The sequence below is a fragment of the Aptenodytes forsteri genome, unplaced genomic scaffold, assembly GCF_000699145.1.
Source record: "Aptenodytes forsteri isolate BGI_AS27 unplaced genomic scaffold, ASM69914v1 Scaffold2, whole genome shotgun sequence".
NCBI lineage: Eukaryota > Metazoa > Chordata > Aves > Sphenisciformes > Spheniscidae > Aptenodytes > Aptenodytes forsteri.
Window position 1 is genome coordinate 10,861,786 of NW_008795695.1, and position 7,545 is coordinate 10,869,330.

The following is a 7,545-nucleotide window of genomic DNA, read 5'->3' on the forward strand; positions in this document are numbered from 1 at the left end:
CCCCAGGTCCTTTTCTGCTGGGCAGCTTTCCAGCCACTCTTCCCCAAGCCTGTAGCGCTGCATGAGGTTGTTGTGGCCGAAGTGCAGGACCCGGCACTTGGCCTTGTTGAATCTGAATCTGTTGAATTTTCTCCCCTTCTCTAAAATGCCTTAGTATGTACATCCTAAAATGACTGGTGGGTTCCTCTTCCTAAGGCAAATACGTAATTCCCATAAAAGAGAAAGAGATCAAGAATGGGGGTGCTTTCCCAAGTATTAAGCATGCAATCCTGCCACAGTAGCCACTCTTGCCATTAACGATCTACATGTGGTACACCTTTAAGTCAAAGGCATCTTAAAACAAAACCTTATAAACAGGCTGTGACCTGAATTCAGAAAGTTTTTTTACAAATGACAAGAGTGTCAAGTGCAAGATTGTTAAAACCATAGCAAGGGAATTGATAAAAGACAATTTTAACCACAGTTGATACCTTCTGGAAGATCAAGATTCAACCTGAAATGGTTTTGCCTGTGTCACCATAGCCAACACTGTTTGACTGTGGCTGACTGGCATGCTCCTTGGGACCTGGAAGCAGAGTGCTGTTCCCCTATCACTTAAAAGGGAAATGTCAAATAACTGAAGGCAGTCTGATTGGTTGCCAAACACAAGTAGTTATGAACTAAAAACCGTAACTAGAAAAGGTCTCCCTTACTACCTTTATCTTTTGTTTTATCTTTTTCCCTCGCTTACCTTTCTGGTGTATTTTGCTTGTTTGTTTGCAGCTGGACTTAAATTCATTAGTTCATTCCACTAATATATTTCCAAAAGTATCTACAAATGTTATCACACTGGATAGAGGAAAGCATCTGAGTGACAGGACTTAGATATATGCAGTGCATAGGAGATCCAGCCTGAAAAAACAGACTTGAATTTGCACATGTTCCGGCTGAGCAAATAGGGATTTTTTCAAAGCCTAGTAATACAGTGGTTTTAAGGCTATCCTTCTAAAAAAGTTTGCTCAAGTACATTTTCACTGAAAAATGTAATTGGACAATTTCAATCGTTGAGAAATAACCTTGTTGTTGCCTTACATTTCACAAATTCAAAAATGCATTATTTTTGTGGAAAAAAATAATCCAAGTCCCTTCTTAGAATCTCTCCAACTGAACCATGTACACAATATCCCTTATGTTCAGCTACTGACCTAACCTGACCTTATTTAATTTATGACTTTGGGTGCAGGGATAGAGACCCATGTAATCAGCTTCCTGTTCTTTTGTCACCAAAAGCACTTAGAAATCACAGCCGCCCTTACGCTTACAAACCGTCAGCATACAGCTGTAGGTGCAGAATGTCATAAATTAGTTATGCAGTGTGATTTACACCTCCAGCTTGTAGATCTTCCAGGCAGCAATATTCCCTTCATGTTTAATTTAATTGTTATTGCTGGAACAGCAGTTGTAAGTAAATGTTTGACTCCAGTACATAAAGGGACCTGCAGCTTTTACATGTGCTTCTCCTAGTAAAGGTTCAACTAGGGAATAAAAAAGAAGATTGAGCTGAGCTGGGAGGCAGGAGTAGGAGTGAGACGCGGTGTGCGTGCGTAATGCAGCTTGCTCCTGCTGGGGGTGAGGAGGTGGCAGGATAGCAGCGCTTGTTGCTGGCAGGGAGAGCTCGGTGCTGTGGGCGAGGGTGTGCAATGCACCTCTGCGCTCACCTGCGCCCCCCCCAGCCCATTTTGGGGATCCCATCCCCTTATGCTGAGGCCAAAGCGTGCATGCCTTGCACATATAAATCAAGTAGCAGGAGGTTTGCTGCTGGAGGCCACAGTAACTGAGCGATATCACCTTCTCCAACTTTACTGAAGAAAGTGCTGCATGGGATAGGGGAGAAGAGGAGACTGGAAACTTTAGCCTATAAACATATCAGTCTTCACTGTATTCTTGAGATCTTTCCGTGCTCACCAGTTCCCTAAGCTTTTAGGGAATGTTATTTTATATAAGAGTGTGGCAAAGGAAATAGCTGAATATAAAAATAAAGTTTACTGCTCCTCTGTAAGAGAAAGCCAAAATACAGCAGTGATCATGAGCACTTCCATTACTCTGCCACATAAAGAGAAGTAGAATATCTGCAACCATCTCTACCAGGGACTTATGTTCCCTTGCTGCAAAAGGGCAGCTTTCAGTCACAGACTCCATGTCACAGGTACAGTGCATAGGAGACATTTATTTCTAAGAAAAAAATCCTGCCATTTCTACTTGGTGATCTTAACTGAATGCCCAAAGGGAGGAGTAAGATGTCAGTCATAAGGATGCATTTAATGAAAATGCAAATAAGACACAGCATTTCCAATATAATGCCTACTTTTATGGTGATAATCTGCTCTCTCATCATTGCGGTATCAGTTTGGATCCTGCCTGCAGGTCACTTAGGGAATATTCATTGGTATTCTATTTTCAGAGGTGTATTAATGTTTCCCATAACTGGTAACCTTGCAAAATCACCTGGAAAGAAAGAAAAGGGGTATAGTTTCATACTCCCATGGTAGTTTTCCTGGCATTATCAGGAAAGTCCCGTGGGATTTGGAGCCCTGGGCATAGTGCTTGTGTGTGTGTATCACTGACAAGGCTTGTGCACTGTTCATCTGACACGTCCAGAGCTGGACTTAACGTGCACTGGCTGATAGGTGTTGAGTGCACCAGTTTTAAAGGAGCTCTGGATAGATTTGCACTTTGCCTGAACTCCTTGAAGAATCTGGCTGTGCATATAAAGCTCAGGAGGAAGTCTAAAATCATGACCCTAAGCAATAATGAAAAATGTAAGAGTGATTATAATGAGTGTAGAGCATGATGTTTACTTTTTCTTGGCACGTTATCGTACATTGAAAAGTTCCTTAGAATAAACTGAATGATAACCAGACCAATTAAGCTAACTGTTTGGACCAGAGACAAAACATTTCTAAAGCTAAAGAAAATGTTGCCAGGGGAACTGATGTACTAGAGAGCACTAAAAATTTCCTTCTTAGATTTACACTCCTCCTAACAGCACCAAAGCTGCATATTCTTTCATTCTGTGATAAACTTTCTTACTTACTTATTGTTGCCTGGACTCCATGATGAATGTCTTCATCTGCGTTCCCCGAATTATGACATTTTCATTTCACCAGCTACAACTCATCACTGATTTCAGTGCTGAAGAGGAGGAATGCACCTGCCAAAGGGGAAACATGGAATGCGGTTCAGAAGGAGTGCGGGCGGGAAAGTACTGGAGAACTACATTCCAGTTGTGCAGATTTATTAACGCCAAATAAAAACTGCAAGGATATTCATGCAAATAAAGTGTTTAATCCTGTGGCCTCCTGTGTGTGAAAGTCTGGAAGAAGATTCTAGCCAAAGCTTTCCTCATTAAGGGCCCACAGCAATTCTTCATAGAGTTACGGCTTTATAATAACCTGCAAGAGAACACTGAAGAAAAAAATCTGAACAAAAAAAATCAGATGAGCTATATTGGTGTTAGGAGGTTTCTGAGGAGTTACCCAGGCCTCAATTCACAGTAGCATCACTTCATGAATCTTTAGGTCAAGACAAAGATGACCTGCCTTCCCAGGAAGGAGATAAAACAGGATTCCTCAGATCAACATGAAATATTTTCTGTTGGTGGGATTGGTCTCAGCTAACTTTTGCAGCCTAAAACAGCACATCCAGTCTAACCCAGTCTTTCAGACTACTCGGTAGTCAAAATAATGAGGCAGGCCTAACCAAAGGGTAGCAAATCTTGCCTGCCTTAGACCCTCATGTCAGGATAGGTGAAGCATCATCTGGTAGTGCTTTTATATCTCTAATGACTACAGAAAAAATCCTTGATAAATAGTTTAGGATAGAGGCCTGTGTCTTAGCTGGCTAGCAGTAGCTGAGGAGGGGGTCCTGCATGCTGTGTATGGTTACTGGTATTCATAAGGATTGCAGCTCCTCTGGAAATGCCCCCACAGCCCCACTTTGCATCACGTCATCTATTCAATGGGGATGTCACAGGATACCATCAGTATCTTTCAGATAATTAATGTATCTGTCCAGTAATTCTTTTTTGTTCACTCAGCAAACCATTTCCTACAAACTGAGGTTTCTTTTAAAATATGGAGACAAACATTACACTACTGTTTGTGCAACAGAGGGACATTTGGGGTATCCTAATTTTTCACATAAATATATATATATATATGTAGTAGACAGCAAGGACCCCAGCTTTCGCTGAGTCTTCACTGTGCTTGATGTTGAAAGCAGAAACGGGTCTCCGGACTTCTCATACCCTACAAAGTGGAAACAAGGTGGGGGAAAATGCATCTCAATAGTCACAGAGGTAATAAAAAGAGGAAATGGCATGGCCCTGTTATTTCTAGAGCTTTTCCTCTAGTGCATTTGGGTCCTGATTAAGGAGAAATGTGAACCAAAGCTTAAAATTGTGATGAGTCTTCAATACATAAACAGATTAATGAAAAGATTTTAAAAAGTAAAGCTTGTGAGAGAAGGAGAGGGATCTGTGTATCTCACTTTTCTATAGCTAACACTAATAAAATCTGTTTTGAATGAGAAACGTGCCTTTCAGAGCACCAAATATTTTGGCAAACAGTAGAGGAAAGGTGTAAGAGCATAGAAAGAGGAAAAGAAAAAAGGAGGCACAGTTGAAAAAGTTATGGTTTAACATCTCTTTGGCCTGCTCAGCTACTAGGGAGAAGAGTCCTGTAGGTGTCAAGATAGAGACAGCTAATTCAGTCACTATGTCAGCTTGTCTCCTACCTTAGTCTTTTCTAGATATTTCAATTCTCCTGTTCTTCACTAGAGAAAAGAACATTTATTTTTTAATAAGGAGCCATTTCTCAAAGTTTTTGTAATGTTCAAACCCCTTTTCAAGCCAGTTTCCATGGGGAAATGAAGAATTTTATTCCTGTTTCTAGCACTGACCTCAAATCAGCTTTAACGTTGTATTTGTAAGTGTCTCTCCTCTGCTATTTTAATGCCCGCATCCTCTGATCATATTTTCTTTGACTCAACTGAATAAGCTAACGTACAGCATGGAAGTGTAGGGACTGGTGGTTTCCCCTGCTGCATTCTCACTCATTAGAAGTAATTTACAAATGAAAGTGTCTAAATGCTCTTCATTTTCCATCATGACAATTTGTCCAAAGTTCCTGTGAGAAAAAGAAAATTACACTTACAGCCACAATGACAATGACAGAAGGCTTCACTAAGCGACTCTCAGAAAGTCCATTTCACTTGGAGCTTCTTGTGTGGGTTTGCACAGCAAGCTGTACAGACATATGTTTCAGACTAACACACCCTAGAACAAAAAGTGTTGAGGGTTGCTCCAGCAGTTTACACAGTCTACACACTACACAGAAGAAATTCTATGGTGCGCAAAAAAGAAGTTTGGAAGGGTTGGGGGAAAAAAAAAAGGGCAAAAATCCTCCTACTCACAGGCAGAAGAAAAAGGAAGAATTGGAAAGAAGTGTCTAGAGAAACTGGAGTGGGAGGTAGGAATCTGCCTGGTATGCAGGCTGATGATTCACAAAATGATTTTCCATTTGCATCAGGCTGGCAAACTTAGGACCTGATCTTTTGAACAGTCATGAGCATGGGTAGTCTTGTACATGCACGATGTTCTCAGCGGTTGGGGATTTGGACACTTTGCCATGCTGTGTGATGTCTTATCCCACGCACATCCTAACCAATGCCAATGGTTGTATTCATCACAATATCTCAGTTAATTAGGAAAGTCGAAGTACAGAAGGAACTAAGAAGGGCAGTGAGAAATAATTAATAAAATATTAATACGTGTTGGTTGTCTAAGCAGCCCCAGGGAAAAAAAAGGACATTTGAATCCAGTCACTGTGTACCAGATTCACCCAGGAGGATTTCAGCTGATGAAGCCAAGCCAGCGAGTGTGTGGGTGGAGGTGACAGGTGCTCTCCTGATGACTCCCACTGGGGTCAGATCCAGAGCAGGATGTAAACATGGTGGATGCTCTAGGCCACAACGCACACAGTTCCTGCTGTGGGCTTCAGCCTGTCCTCTCTACGTTGAGGGGATGGGAATGAAATGCCTGTGACTGGGGCCAGCAGAGTGGTGTATGCATCTTTATGTGCGTACACGTTTAAGGATACGGCTAATCTACAGACCATGACAGACTGCAGTGTGTTAAACTGATAGCTGATCAGCCTGTGATTAGCTAGTGTTTTAACAACAGCTGTAGCACAGGTACAGCAACATGACATCCAAAGTGACATTGATAAGCTTGAGGACTGGGCCAACAGAAGCTTCTTGAAATCCAGTGTGAAGAAGCACAAAGTCCTGCAGATCAGATGAAACAACCCTGAGGTACAGGCTGCAGTGGTACCACCTAAGTGGCAGTGGGTAGAAATCTTGATTTCTTGAGAAAATTTTTTGAGACCTGGGTGAAATGAACACCAGGATAACTACAAACCAACAGTGCCCTCTCACCGCAAATATGGCAAACCAGGTACTAGGCCACATTCAGAGAAGTGTTGCCAGCAAATGCAGAGAAACTATTATTCTCCTCTACTAGACAAATCTGGAAATCTGTGTGTGGTTTTGTGTCCCTCAGTTCAAGTTGGATGTAGAGAAGCTAGAGAGGGTCCAGTGGCAGGACATCAAGGGTCTAGAGCACAGCACTGGTGAGGAGATGCTAAGGGAGCAAGGCTTTAGTCGGGCAGAGAAGAGGTTAAGGGGTGATCTAATAGGAGCTTAAATCTACCTGAAGAGCAACGACAAAGATGACAGAGCCAATCTCTTCTCAGTAGTGCCAAATGATAGTTTTGTAGAAGTTTTAAAAGCAGTTATTACCCTTTCCAAAGCATTTTTACGAAGAGTTATCGTTATTAAATCAAGCTGAAAATCCAGTCAATCCATTTTAACTTTCTGCACTTTTCCTACTTGGACAACCAGAAACGGAATATGCTTATTAGATGTTTTCCCTTTTCTTCCTCTAGCTTTATTTGGATGGAAATCAAACTATACATAGAAGGTATTTCAAGAATACTGTTATGAAAGTAGGGCTGTTGGTTGAACAACAGTGTGAGATTTTAGACTTAAAAAAAAGGGATGTTTGGAAAAGCAAGAAAGCAAAAAGAAAAAATTACAACTGGTCGAAAAACTTCCTGCAGGCTTCATAGATTCTTTTTTTTTTTTTTTTTAAAAAGGCAGGGGGGTATTTTTTTTAAAAAAACAAAGTTAACAAGTCAGGGTGATATTTTTTCTAATAAAGCAAAGTTCCTGAAATTAATTTTGGAAATTGATCAAAATTCCCCAAACAGACTGTTTCATTTCCCTTTGCTGAACTGAACCTTTTCATTTTGAGTCAGTGTGGCATTAATTTCTACTTGCTAGAACTGTTACCATGCTTAGTAGGAAATATAGTTCAGGAAAGTCATATGTCCCTTTATGATTTAAGCTTCCCGGCAGATGGACTCATCATAAAAATCTCCTGATGTGTCACATCAGTTCAACTCACTGACCAACGATGGTGTAATGCGAAGGATGCTGTTCAGCTCT